The following is a 13,249-nucleotide window of genomic DNA, read 5'->3' as shown; positions in this document are numbered from 1 at the left end:
GGGATGAAGTATCAGACTCAAAATCTGTAAGGATGAATGTTTCACCCTAGGAGAGTGGGTCTCACTGGGGACAGTACCACCAAGGGTATGTTTTGAAAACAAGTGGGGCTATTTTGGTTGTTACAGTGATTGACAGGAATCCCCTGGCAGGAATCTCCTGGCAGTTAGAGGGCAGGGGCCAAGAATGTCATATGTCCCTCAATGCATGTGACATTCACAGGGATGAAGTTTTCTACACGTTACATAATTTTCAAATGTTCCTCTAGCCAGTCCTGTGTATGAGAAACCTATTTGTGACGGTCTCAGCCTAAGCCTAACCTCATTTTACATGTAAAGTCAGAGTACTTTTTTCTTTTTCTAAAATTTGCTTTTAAAAATATGGAATGCTTCCACAAATGTGCATGTCATTCTGGTTCAGGGGCCATGCTAATCTTCTCTGTATAATTCCAATTTTAGTATATTGCTGCTGAAGCGAGCATAACTCAAAGTATTTTCTGAACAGTTTTAATATCCTGGAATTTTCCAGGAACGGAACTACTGTGTAAATTGAAAGGAGTGTGTGTTGTTTTGTTTGGAATGTTACCAGGAATGGTTTAATGTTTTAGAAAATCACACCAATGACATCAATGCCATTTATGGGCTGTGCTGGATATCTTCCATTTGCCCTTCGAGATTCACTCCACCCTCTCTACCTCCCCTGGCCCTGGAAAGGGATTGTATCAACAGGTTTCCTAGCCCTCTAGCTTCTGGATGGGTTCACTCTTTGGAAAGCATGAGCAGGAGATCTGGAAGGTAAAAGAAGAGTGAGGTATGCTACTTGAAATGACCATCAGGAACTAGGTGTTATCTGATCCATGGAAACATAAAGTTGGATGTGACAGCGGTATTCTGTTTGAAAATGATAACGTTATATATACGATTGAGTCCAAGCTAGTCAGAAGGCATAAGTAAACTGCCTGAAGAGGTGTTTTAAACTCCTACGGTACTTGCTCCTACTGATTTACTTCTCACTTAATCCACATTTATGGCTTCCCAGAGAGTTCTCTATGACTGGTTTACAGAGAAAAAGCACAGGCCTGGTTTTTGCACAGTTTGCTGGAACCAGCTAAAGGCAGAACGTAGCTGCATTCTAGCCCCTATTTTACCCCTGAAAAATAGTGGTCAAAGAAAATATTCTAGGGACAAAACTTCGGGTAGTCCATCTTATTGTTCACTTCATGTGGAAGGAGAGATGGCCCGTCTTCTCTCTGGGCATAATATTATTGGGAGATACAATCTGACACAGCCCAGAGTGTCCCTGCTTGTTCTTGTTTTATATGCCAAGAATGCAAGGCCCTGACCACTTTACCTGGCTCATTTCTCAGGACTGTGTTTGCAGGGAGCTGTCTTGAGGGATGAGGTGATATTTCCTTCTGGGATAAAGAGCAGGCTTGCTGTAAAAGATGTGAATTTCCCAAGGCCAATATCCTTCGTCTGTGATGCACACATGCACTGTGTACACCTGGCCCCTCTGCATGGCCCCCTGTTGGACCTGGGGATGTGGGGAACCCACAGAAATATGCTGATGGTGTTCATACTGCTTACTGTGCTGCTGGCGCCCAGGAAATAGTAAAAGGCTAACTTGTTAGCTTGTAAGTAGGAGAAAATCCCATACCCTGACAAATATTTGTTACACACTTTGAGGTAGGTTTTACAAGCCTTTTGCATATTACATTACTCGAACCTGATTTCACATTGAGGGGTGCGACTCAGAGTTCTTCCTCTGTAGTTTTGGGCCCTTGAGGTAAAATATTGCCACTTTTATGTTTGAATGGCTTATTTTTTTTTTCTCTGTTCAGGCAAAACTCCCCTGGCAGAAGGGTCACTGCATATCTGTTGGAAAAAACAGGTAAACCTTAATGACTTCATGAAACTATTTGACAAAGTTTCATAGCAAACAATACTAAGGACTAGGGATGGGTAACATTACATGCTCCTTATTCCAATTGTTTGTAATTCTATTTTGCCCCTTTCCTTTCCATAGTAAGTTTTAATCTTCTTAGAACTGTCCTTATTCCTCACAGTTCTAAATAATGGAATTTCATCATTTAGTCTGAAAAACCACAGGCCCTTCCTAACTGCTGGTGTAAGAAATCCCAGCAACAGAATAAGATGATATTCTGGTTTCTTAAAATGTCCTTGAACATGTTACTTCTAACAAAGGGGACTTGTAAGACATCTGCAAGTGAGAACTTACGGCTTGTTCTGTGAATGTAACCTTGGCCTTAAAAAGCCTGTAATTCTTTTTGTTTGTATTATTTAGTAATATGTTTCCCTGGTAATGATATTTAAATCGACATCTCCATGGCCTAAAAGCTATGAATACCTATGATTTGTCTTTTTAATATTTATTTTATTTATTTATTTTCCTTATGTTTTTGGCTGCGTCAGGTCTTAGTTGTGGCACGCCGGATCTTTTTGTTACCACGCAGTCTCTTCGTTTCACTGCGCGGTCTTCTCTCTAGTTGTGGCGTGCAGGTTTTCTCTCTCTAGCGGCGAACGGGCTCCAGGGCGCATGGGCCCTATAGTTTGCGACACGTGGGCCCTCCCATTGAGGCGTGCGACCTCATTAGTTGTGGCGCGCGGGCTTAGTTGCCCCATGGCACGTGGGATCTTAGTTCTCCGGCCAGGGATGGAATCCACGTCCCTTGCGTTGGAAGGCGGATTCTTTACCACTGAACTACCAGGGAAGTCCCTTATGAGTTGTCTTTCATAGCCAAGTGAAATGAAAATTTATGTACACGCAAAAACTTATATGCAAATGTTTATAGCGTCTTTATCAAAAACTGGAAGCAACCAGATGTCCTTCAACAGGTGAGTGGATAAACAAACTGGTACATGCATACAATGGAATACTAGTCAGTCATAAGAAGGAAAGATCTATTGATTCACTCAATAACATGAATGAATCATTTTTTTAAGTAGTAAGATATGCATAACATAAGCATGGACGAATCTTAAATGCATTTTGCCAAGCGAAAGAAGCCAGACCCCAAAGACCCAAAAGTATTGTATGATTCTATTCATATGGCATTTTGAAAAAGGCAGGACTAAAGATATGTGTATTAGTTTCCGACTGCTGCTATAAAAAATTACCACGAGTTTATTCTCTTACAATTCTGGAGGCCAGAAATCTGAAATCAGTTTAACTCGGCTAAATAAAGTCAAGGTAGGGCTGGTTTCTTCTTGAACCTCTAGGGGAGAATTTATTTTCCATGACTTTTCTCGCTTCTGGAGGCCACCGGTATTCCTTAGCTTGTGACTCCTTCCTCACACCGCTCCAACCTCTAGCTTCCATCCTCATGTCTCGTACTACCTCCTTTGACTTTCTTGCTGCCCTCTTTAAGGACCCTTGTGATTACATTTAGGACCCACCTGGATAATCACATCTGCAAAATCCCCTTTTCCATATGATATAATATTCAACCGTTGTGGGGATTAGGACGTGGCTATCTTTCCATATCACTATTTAGTTTACAACAGGACTAGGAAAGCAGATCAGTGGTTGCCAGGGATTGGGGGAGAGGGAAGGGTTGAGTATGTAATGGGCTGCACAAGGGGTAATGGATACATGACTCTACAATTGTCAAAAGCTGTAGAGTGGTACACCACTAAGAATGAACTTTACCGTATGGAAATTTTGAAAAATCACTTTGGTTGTTAATGATCTCAGAGTGTGACAACATAATTTAATTGTATTAAAAATGTATGATAACTTCACTAAAGAGGGTAGGGGGAAAAGTTGCTAAGAAACTGAAAAACAGTGTTTTCAAGCTCATAGATACAGAGAGCAGACTGGTGGTTCCCAGAGGTGAGGGGTGAGGAGTGGGTGAAATGGGTGAAGGGGGTCAAAAGGTATAAACTTCCAGTTACAAATAAATAAGTCATGGAGATGTAATGTACAGCATAGTGACATTTTTTTAAATTTCAAATTCTAGTAATGTATTTTCATCTTTGATTTCTCTTAATTTGCATTTGTTTTATATATTTCCACTTCATTTACAGGAATCTTTTTGTTTCATTTTGTGCTTCATTTAATAATAGTTAATACTACTATATTGCATATTTGAAAGTTGCTAAGACAGTAGATCTTAAAAGTTCTCATAACAAGAAAAAAATCTGTAACTTTGTATGGTGATGGATGTTAACTAGACTTATTGTGGGAATCATTTTGTAATAAATACATATATTGAGTCATTATGTTATATACCTGAAACTAGTATAATGCTCTTTGTCTATTATACCCCAGTATATTTTTTTTAAAAAAGAAAGAAAAGAAAGCCTGTGTTTTGACTAGGTAATGTAAGGCTACCAACAAAAAGAACTGTACATAAATACTGTACTCTAGTTGGTAAATAGATACAGAAATATAGGTATGTCTGTATATGTAGGGTGGTATACTTAGATATATTTCCTGGCTCTGACTGCTGAAATGGCCTAGAAACAGTGGCACCCCAGCAGCAGTAAGCACACCTAGCATCCAAATCTTTGTTTCTAAATACCTTTCTCCCATAAATGGAATCAGGGCTCCTTGAAGAAATGGCTAATTCTAGCACTGGGGCAGGAAGTTACAAGATGAGTACAGAATATCGTGTGGGACCAGAGGAAAAAAAAACAATAGGAGCCTACACTTGGCCTTTCTAGACCCCTGCTATGAATCATATGCTGTGATGTATATTCTGACTTTCATACTCTTGCTATAGTGTGTCCTTTCCCTGTAATAAACTGTGCATTTGTAAGTTTTGTCATATTGGGTCCTGTGAGTCTTCTTTAGTAATTGAACCCTGTTTAAGTGCCACTGTTAGTGCAGTTGTATCGTTGTATCCATGTATTCAATTTTTGTAAAGGTTGCATGGGCACTGAGGGGGAAAAAAAGGTATATTGTCTAGTATACATGTTTCTTTCCAGGGAGCTATTAAATAGCAAGACTTATTAATGATATTATTATTTTTTATTGAAATATAGTTGATTTATAATATTGTATTAGTTTCAGGTGTACAACAAAGTGATTCAGTCATTTTTTTTCTGATTGTATTCCATTTTAAGTTATTACAAGGTATGGAATATGATTCCCTGTGCTATAAAGTAAATCCTTGTTGCTTAGCTATTTTATGTATAGTAGTTTGTATCTGTTAATCTCATACTCCTATTTTCTCCCTCCCTCCCTCCCTCCCTCTCCCCTTTGGTAACCATAAGTTTGTTTTCTATGTCTGTGAGTCTGTTTCTGTTTTGTATATAGATTCATTTGTATTATTTTTAGATTCCACATATAAGTGATATCATATAGTATTTGTCTTTTTCTGTCTGACTTACTTCATTGAACACAATATTCTCTAGGTACATCCATGTTGCTGCAAATGGCAATATTTCATTCTTTTTTATGGCTGAGTTATATTCCATTGTCTATAAATACCACATCTTCTTAAGCCAGTTGTCTGTTGGTGGGCACTTGGGTTGTTTCTGTGTCTTGTATATTATAAATTGTGCTGCTGTGAACATTGGGGTGCATGTATCTTTTTGACTTAGAGTTTTCATTTTTTCCAGATATGTACTCAGCAGTGGGATTGCTAGATTGTATGGTAGCTCTATTTTTAGTTTTTTAAGGAACCTTCATACTGTTTTCTGTAGTGACTGCACCAGTTTACATTCCCACCAACAGTGTAGGAGGGTTCCTTTTTCTCTACACCCTCTCCAGCATTTATTATTTGTAGACTTTTTGATGATGGCCATTCTGACCAGTGTGAGGTGGTACCTCATTGTAGTTTTGATTTGCATTTGTCTAATGATTAGCGATGTTGAGCATCTTTTCATGTGCTCATTGGCCATCTCTATGTTTTTTTTGGAGAAATGTCTATTTAGGTCTTCTGCCCATTTTTTGATTGGGTTGGGTTTTTTTTGATATTGAGATGTATGAGTTGTTTGTATATTTTAGATAGTTACCCCTTGTCAGATGCATTGTTTGCAAATATTTTCTCCCATTCCACAGGTTGCCTTTTCATTTTGTTGATGATTTCCTTGGCTGTGCTAAAGCTTCTAAGGTTGATTAGGTCCCATTTGTTTATTTTTGCTTTTATTTCTTTTGCCTTGGGAGACAGATCTAAAAAAATACTGCTGTGATTTATGTCAGAGAATGTTTTGCCTATGTTCTCTTCTAGGAGTTTTATGGAGTCATGTCTTATAGGTAGGTCTTTTTTTAAAAAAATTAATTTATTTTATTTATTTATTTTTGGCTGTGTTGGGTCTTTGTTGCTATACGTGGGCTTTCTCTACTTGCAGCGAATGGGAGCTACTCTTTGTTGTGGTGTGCGGGCTTCTCATTGCAGTGACTTCTCTTGTTGTGAAGCACAGGCTGTAGGCATGTGGGCTTCAGTAGTTGTGGCTTGCGGGCTCAGTAGTTGTGGCTCACGGGCTCTCGAGCGCAGGCTCAGTAGTTGTGGTGCATGGGCTTAGTTGCTCCATGGCAAGTGGGATCTTCCTGGGCCAGGGCTTGAACCTGTGTCCCCTGCATTGGCAGGCAGATTCTTAACCAGTGCGCCACTAGGGAAGCCCTTATATGTAGGTCTTTAAACCATTTTGAGTTTATATTTGTATATGGTATGAGGGAGTGCTCTAATTTCATTATTTACATGTAGCTGTCCTGCTTTCCCAACACCATTTGTTGAAGAGACTGTCTTTTCTCCATTGTATAGTCTTGCCTTCTTTGTCATAGATTAATTGACTGTAGGTGTGTAGGTTTATTTCTGGGCTCTCTATTCTATTCCATTCGTTTACACGTCTGTTTTTGTTCCAAAACCACACTGTTTGATTACTGTAGCTTTGTAATATAGTCTGAAGTCTGGGAGGGTTATGCCTCCAGCTTTGTTCTTTTTCCTCAGGATTGCTTTGGCAATTCTCTGCCTTTTGTGGTTCCATGTAAATTTTAGGATTGTTTGTTCTAGTTTTGTGAAAAATGTCTTGGGTATTTTGATAGGGATTGCATTAAATCTGTAGATTGCTTGGGGTAGTATGGCCATTTTAACAGTATTAATTCTTCCAATCCAAGAGCATGGGATATCTTTCCATTTCTTTGAATCACCTTCAATTTCCTTTATCAGTGTTTTATAGTTTTCAGTGTATAGGTCTTTCACCTCCTTGGTTAAGTTTATTCCTAGGTATTTTATTTTTCTGATGTGATTTTAACTGAGATTGTTTTTTACTTTCTCTTTGACATTTCATTATTAGTGTAAAGAAATGCAGCAGATTTCTGTGTATTAATTTTGTATCCTGCTGTCTTGCTGAATTCATTTATTAGTTCTAATAGATTTTGTGTGGAGACTTTAGGGTTCTCTCTGTATATAGAGTATCATGAAATCTGCAAATAATGATAGTTTTACCTCTTCCCTTCCAATTTGGATAGCTTTAGTTTCTTTTTCTTGTCCTATTGTTGTGGCTAGGACTTCCAAAACTATGTTGAATAGAAGCCGTAAAAGTGGGCATCCTTGTCTTGTTCCTGAACTTAGCAGGAAGGCTTTCAGCTTTTCACCATTGATTATTATGTTGGCTGTGGGTTTGTCGTAAATGGCTTTTTTTATGTTGAGCTATGTTCCCTCTATACCCATTTTGGTGAGAGTTTTTATCATGAATGGAAGCTGAATTTTGTCAAATGCTTTTTCTGCATCTATTGAGCTGATTATGTGGTTTTCGTCTTTCTTTTTGTTAATGTGCTGTATCACATTGACTGAGTTGCATATGTTGAACCATCCTTGCGATCCTGGAATGAATCCAACTTGATCATGGTGTGTGATCCTTTTTATGTATTGTTGGATTCATTTTGCTAATATTTGTGAGGATTTTTGCATCTGTATTCATCAAAGATATTGGCCTGTAATTTTCTTTTTTTGTAGTGTCTTTGGTTTTGGTATCAGGGTAATAGTATCTTCATAGAATGAATTTGAGAGTGTACCCTCCTCTTCAATTTTCTGGACCAGTTTAAGAAGGATAGGCATAAGTCATTCTTTGTATGTTTGGTAGAATTCTTCTATGAAGCTGTGTGGTCCTGGACTTTTATTTGCAGGGTATTAATCATATTGTTAAGCGTTTTTCTATCCTTCTACATATAAATTTCTTTATAAATTTCAATGTATTTTTTTAACATCTTTGAGTATAACTGTTTTACAATAGTGTGTTAGTTTCTCCTTTACAACAAAATGAATCAGTTATACATATACATATGTTCCCATATCTCTTCCCTCTTGCATCACCCTCCCTCCCACCCTCCCTATCCCACCCCTCAAGGTGGTCACAAAGCACAGAGGTGAACTCCCTGTGCTATGCGGCAGCTTCCCACTAGCTATCCAATTCACATATGGTAGTGTGTATGTGTCCCTGCCACTCTCTCACATCGTCACACCCTACCCTTCCCCCTCCCCATATCCTCAAGTCCATGCTCTAGTAGGTCTGTGTTTTATTCCCGTCCTACCACTAATCTCTTCATGACATTTTTTTTCTTAGATTCCATATATATGTGTTAGCATACGGTATTTGTTTTTCTCCTTCTGACTTACTTCACTCTGTATGACAGACTCCAGGTCTATCCACCTCATTACAAATAACTCAGTTTCATTTCTTTTTACGGCTGAGTAATATTCCAATGGATAAAGAAGATGTGGCACATATATACAATGTATTTTTTAATTGTCAAACTCTACTAATGTAAGTATTTTCATATTTGATTTCTCTTAATTTGTATTTGTTTTATATGTTTCCCCTTCCTTTACATTAATCTTTTTGTTTCATTTTGTGCTTCATTTAAATAATATAAAATTAAATTTTAATCAAATTTGTGAATCTTAATTTTTAATAAGGGAGTAGATTCCATCTTTATTTATCATGATCACTAATACATTTGTTTTATTTTTTTTTTATTTATTTATTTTTTTTATTATTATTTTTTTTTGTGGTACGCGGGCCTCTCACTGTTGTGGCCTCTCCCATTGCGGAGCGCAGGCTCCGGACGCGCAGGCTCAGCGGCCATGGCTCACGGGCCCAGCCGCTCCGCGGCACGTGGGATCTTCCCGGACCGGGGCACGAACCCGTGTCCCCTGCATCGGCAGGCGGATTCTCAACCACTGCGCCACCAGGGAAGCCCTACATTTGTTTTATTATTCATGTCATATTTTTCTATGCTATTTTAATGTTTCCTTACTTTTTATTTGCTTTATGATTTTTAAATTTATTTTTCTCTTTTGAGTGTTTGATTTTATCTTCTTTGTTTCTTTGGCAGGCCTACATATTCCTTTTGATGCTGGTAACTATGACTTCTTCTTTTTTTTTTTTAGCCACACTGTGCAGCTGTGGGATCTTAGCTCCCTGACCAGGGAGTGAACCCCAGCCCTTGGCAGTGAGAGCATGGAGTTCTAACCACTGGACCACCAGGGAGTTCCCTGGTAACTATGACTTTTAAGTTTTTCAAAAGCATTCTGTGGGTCTGCGGAAGGTCATGTACATAGTATTTTATTTTATTTTTGTAATTTATTTTATTTTTATTTATTTTTGGCTGTGTTGGATCTTCGTTGCTGGGGGGGGGCTTTCTCTAGTTTCAGTGAGTGGGGGCTACTCTTCATTGCGGTGTGCGGGCTACTCATTGTGGTGGCTTCTCTTGTTGCGGAACACGGGCTCTAGGTGTGCAGGCTTCAGTAGTTGTGGCTCACGGGGTCTAGAGCGTAAGCTCAGTAGTTGTGACGCACGGGCTTAGATGCTCTGCGGCATGTGGGATCTTCCCAGACCAGGGCTCGAACCCATGTCCCCTGCATTGACAGGTGGATTCTTAACCACTGAGCCACCAGGGAAGCCCCATAGTATTTTAGCAGCAAGAAAGTTGTCCGTTACTATTAGGGTCACTTCAGAGGGACTCAGAAGGACACTGGAGGCAACTTAAAGAAGTTCCCACTAGCCACAGTTGGGATAATTTGAACATCAATAAAAATAACTGCATTGGGGAATTCCTTGGCCATCCAGTGATTAGGACTGCACGCTTTCACTGCTGGGCCCAGGTTCAATCCCTGGTCAGGGAACTAAGATCCTGCAAGCCGCACAGCACAGCCCCCACCCCCACCCCCCCAAAAATTGCAGTGGGTTGAAACACATTGAATATGTTTGAATCATGAGTTTATAATACTACCAAACAAACTTATTTTTTGCCTAAAAGAAAAACCTGATTAAGGTAGCAGACTTTCAAAATGGTGGGGTAAGGAGGCTGGGAGATACTCTCCCCAGTGAAATAACCATTTAACTAGTGAAAATTATTCGAAAAACCCAATCATTTAAAGTCTCTGGAATTTGTTCTAAGGACATACAGTGAATAGAGAAAATCTACTACAAACCTTAGTAAGAACAATGGAAATCTGTGGCATTTGAGCCAAGAACTGCTTTCCATCCCCAGCTCAGTGTGATGGAAGCTCTATTCTTGGAAAATACAGTCAGAAAGGTGCGGCCCCATTTCCTCACAGCTCCCGGTCTAGAGCTATGGTTTCACTCCAGTAAGGGCAGGCCATTACCATCTCTCACCACAGCCAGCTCTGTGTTGCAGAAGGTATATCCAGGCAGGTGCAGGGCAGAGGGTTGGAGCTCTCTCCCCCTGCCCGGCCTCCACTGTAGGACAGAAGTTCTACTACACGTGCGGGAGGCTGTGTAGTACTGGGCTGTGATCACTCCTGCTCCAGCTTGCTCACAGGGCAAAGGTTCCATATCAGGAGGAGCAAGATGAGAAGACCACAGGCTACAATCCCTGCCCACTTACCCTCTTCTAGAGCAGATGTGTCACTCTGGGAGAAGTGGGCCACCATCCTCCCCTCCCCCCAGCTCAGGCATAGTAGTGCAGAGGTCCCCTTAGAACTTAGACCTGTGCCTGCCACGCAGGGTGTGTTTAATATCTGTTCCGTGTTATTGTGAAAGACAATTTGGCAGAGCACGCAAATCTTTGGTTACTATCTTTTTCTCCACAAAGTCTAGCTGTTGCTCCATTTTCTTCTGAAAGCTGATGTTGCAGAGAAGCCTGAAACCAAACTGGTGTTGTTGCCCTATGGCAGGGTGGTTAAGAGCTCTGGTCAGACTGCCTCGGTTTGTGTCCTGGCTCTTCAGCTTACCCTGGATGTGCGACCTTGGGCAAGTTGCTCGACCTGTCTAATTCTTACTGTCGTCATCTGTAAAGTGGGGCAGCTCCTAGACCTCCCTGTCGTGGACCCTTTGGATTTCTTAGCCAAACCATCCCTCCTCTCTTTTATTTGTCTATTTTTTCTCACTCTAACCTGTTAGTTCTGGGACGTCTCATCATAGTGCCCTCAGCCCCCGGCCAAGAGTCTTCCTCCCTCCTCTCGGCCGCCGGTGGTGGATCCAAGGGCAAGCACAGAACGTAAGGACAACCGGTGTCCTTCTGTGGCGAAACCAGAATAGGGACCCTGCCTTTCTTCTGGGGTGACTGAGCTGGGACAACGTGAGCGCGGCGCTGCGTGTGCCGCTCTGGGGGAAGCCTACCTGCTCCCACGCGGAACGAGAGAGCTGAGGCAGCCGGAGAGCACAGGTGCCCTGACAAGCTCGTCCGAGTTTCGGAATCCAGTCCACTTAAAGGCCAGCGCCGCCACTTTACTGGAATGCTATGAGGGTTAAATGGGAGCGTTCACGGAAAGCACCAAGGTAAGCCCTCAATTAATGATGACTTGTTTTCTCCCGCCGTAATGATCGCAGGGCTTTTTCCCCTTGTTAAAAGTTGTTGCCGGGCTTCCCTGGTGGCGCGGTGGTTGAGGGTCCGCCTGCCGATGCGGGGGACACGGGTTCGTGCCCCGGTTTGGGAGGATCCCGCGTGCCGCGGAGCGGCTGGGCCCGTGAGCCATGGCCGCTGAGCCTGCGCGTCCGGAGCCTGTGCTCCGCAACGGGAGAGGCCACAACAGTGAGAGGTCCGCGTACTGCAAAAAAAAAAAAAAAAAAAAAGTTGTTGCCAAGTGTGTCTGCGTGCAGGTAGTTCATTTTCCCTGAAGTGTGGCAAGGTCTTGCAGTCTGCAGGTACAGATCTTCCTCCAGCTTAGGAAGACCCTTTTCTCGAAGATCTTTCATTGCGTGTCTTGGCTGGGAACAGCGAGTACCTGGGCGCTGGCGCTCCCTCTATGTTCTCCGTATGCATCGATCGTCTCTCTCGCCGTTCTCTCCTCCACCTCTGCCCGATGAGCTCCTGGCGGCGTGCACGTGGGTGACAGTGTTAACCCCAAGAGCGCTTGACTCCTTCCCTGTTCTACCCCCAACCCTCCGGGCCACACAAGGCCTGGGAGGACGAAGCCCCTGACTGCCACGAGGCAGCCCCTCTACCCGGAGGGGTCCCCCGGGGGATGGGCTTCGGCCATTTCCCGGGCCAGGGCCTCTGTCTTTCTAGCAGCAGTGCTGGCAGGTACCTGCCATACACGACTTCTCAGTGACAGACTTGAGGCAGAGTCGGGGGAGGAGCGGCAGCTCTGCAGGATCCCACAGACCACTGCTGCACAGGCCTAGCCTGGGCGCTCAGAGGAAATGCAGAATTTCAGGCCCCATTCAGGACCCACTGCACCACAAGGAGCGTTTCTCACAACATCCCCAGGCGATTGGTGTGCCCATTAACCTTTGAGAAGCTCTGCTCCAGAGCACAGGCCACTTTAACCCTTTAGTTCATAATCCTTTTTTTTTTTTTTTTTGGTCTACTCACAAAGTCATTCTTTACAGCAAAAACCTTCCCAGACTTTATCACCAGACCAGATCATGTCATGTTCTCTTTATTGCTTACTTCATCTTCATGTGCATTTTCCCTTAATGTAATGTTGTTATCATAAAGTGGGGGCTCCATTGCCGGGGACTAGGAGTCTTATATGCACAGTCCACACTTCACTGAAACTTTAACTTTACTAGGTCAGATTCCTGCTGTGTCCTTGGCTCGCCTCACCTTTTGGAGAATTACGAAACTTTCCACATTTCTGCCAAATGCTTCTTCCTGTTTTGTTCTCAATTTGGGCTGTTTGTTTCTATTTGCTTGATGTCTGTATGCAAAAACAATCAAAAAACATTTGTGGTTCATGTAAACACAGAGCACAATTCAAATTTGTTCCATATGAGATTCTCTGAAGAAGAATTCTTATGTCCGTAGTTGGTGAGAATATTTTTGCTTTAAACTTAAGGTTGAATGATCATGTCTTTTAGCATATTTATTTAATAT

The 13,249-nt window shown here is 41.8% G+C and overlaps 1 non-coding gene across 1 annotated transcript; it reads right to left on the bottom strand.

The window, feature by feature from the left end:
* Nucleotides 1–372: 372 nt before the first annotated feature.
* On the bottom strand, nucleotides 373–478 carry LOC131749129 (U6 spliceosomal RNA). The gene has a single exon (XR_009333236.1). It is a non-coding gene; the product is annotated as a U6 spliceosomal RNA (small nuclear RNA).
* Nucleotides 479–13,249: the final 12,771 nt, after the last annotated feature.

Source organism: Kogia breviceps, chromosome X (assembly GCF_026419965.1).
Source record: "Kogia breviceps isolate mKogBre1 chromosome X, mKogBre1 haplotype 1, whole genome shotgun sequence".
Taxonomy (NCBI): Eukaryota; Metazoa; Chordata; class Mammalia; order Artiodactyla; family Physeteridae; genus Kogia; species Kogia breviceps.
This window is presented reverse-complemented; position numbering and strand designations above follow the sequence as displayed.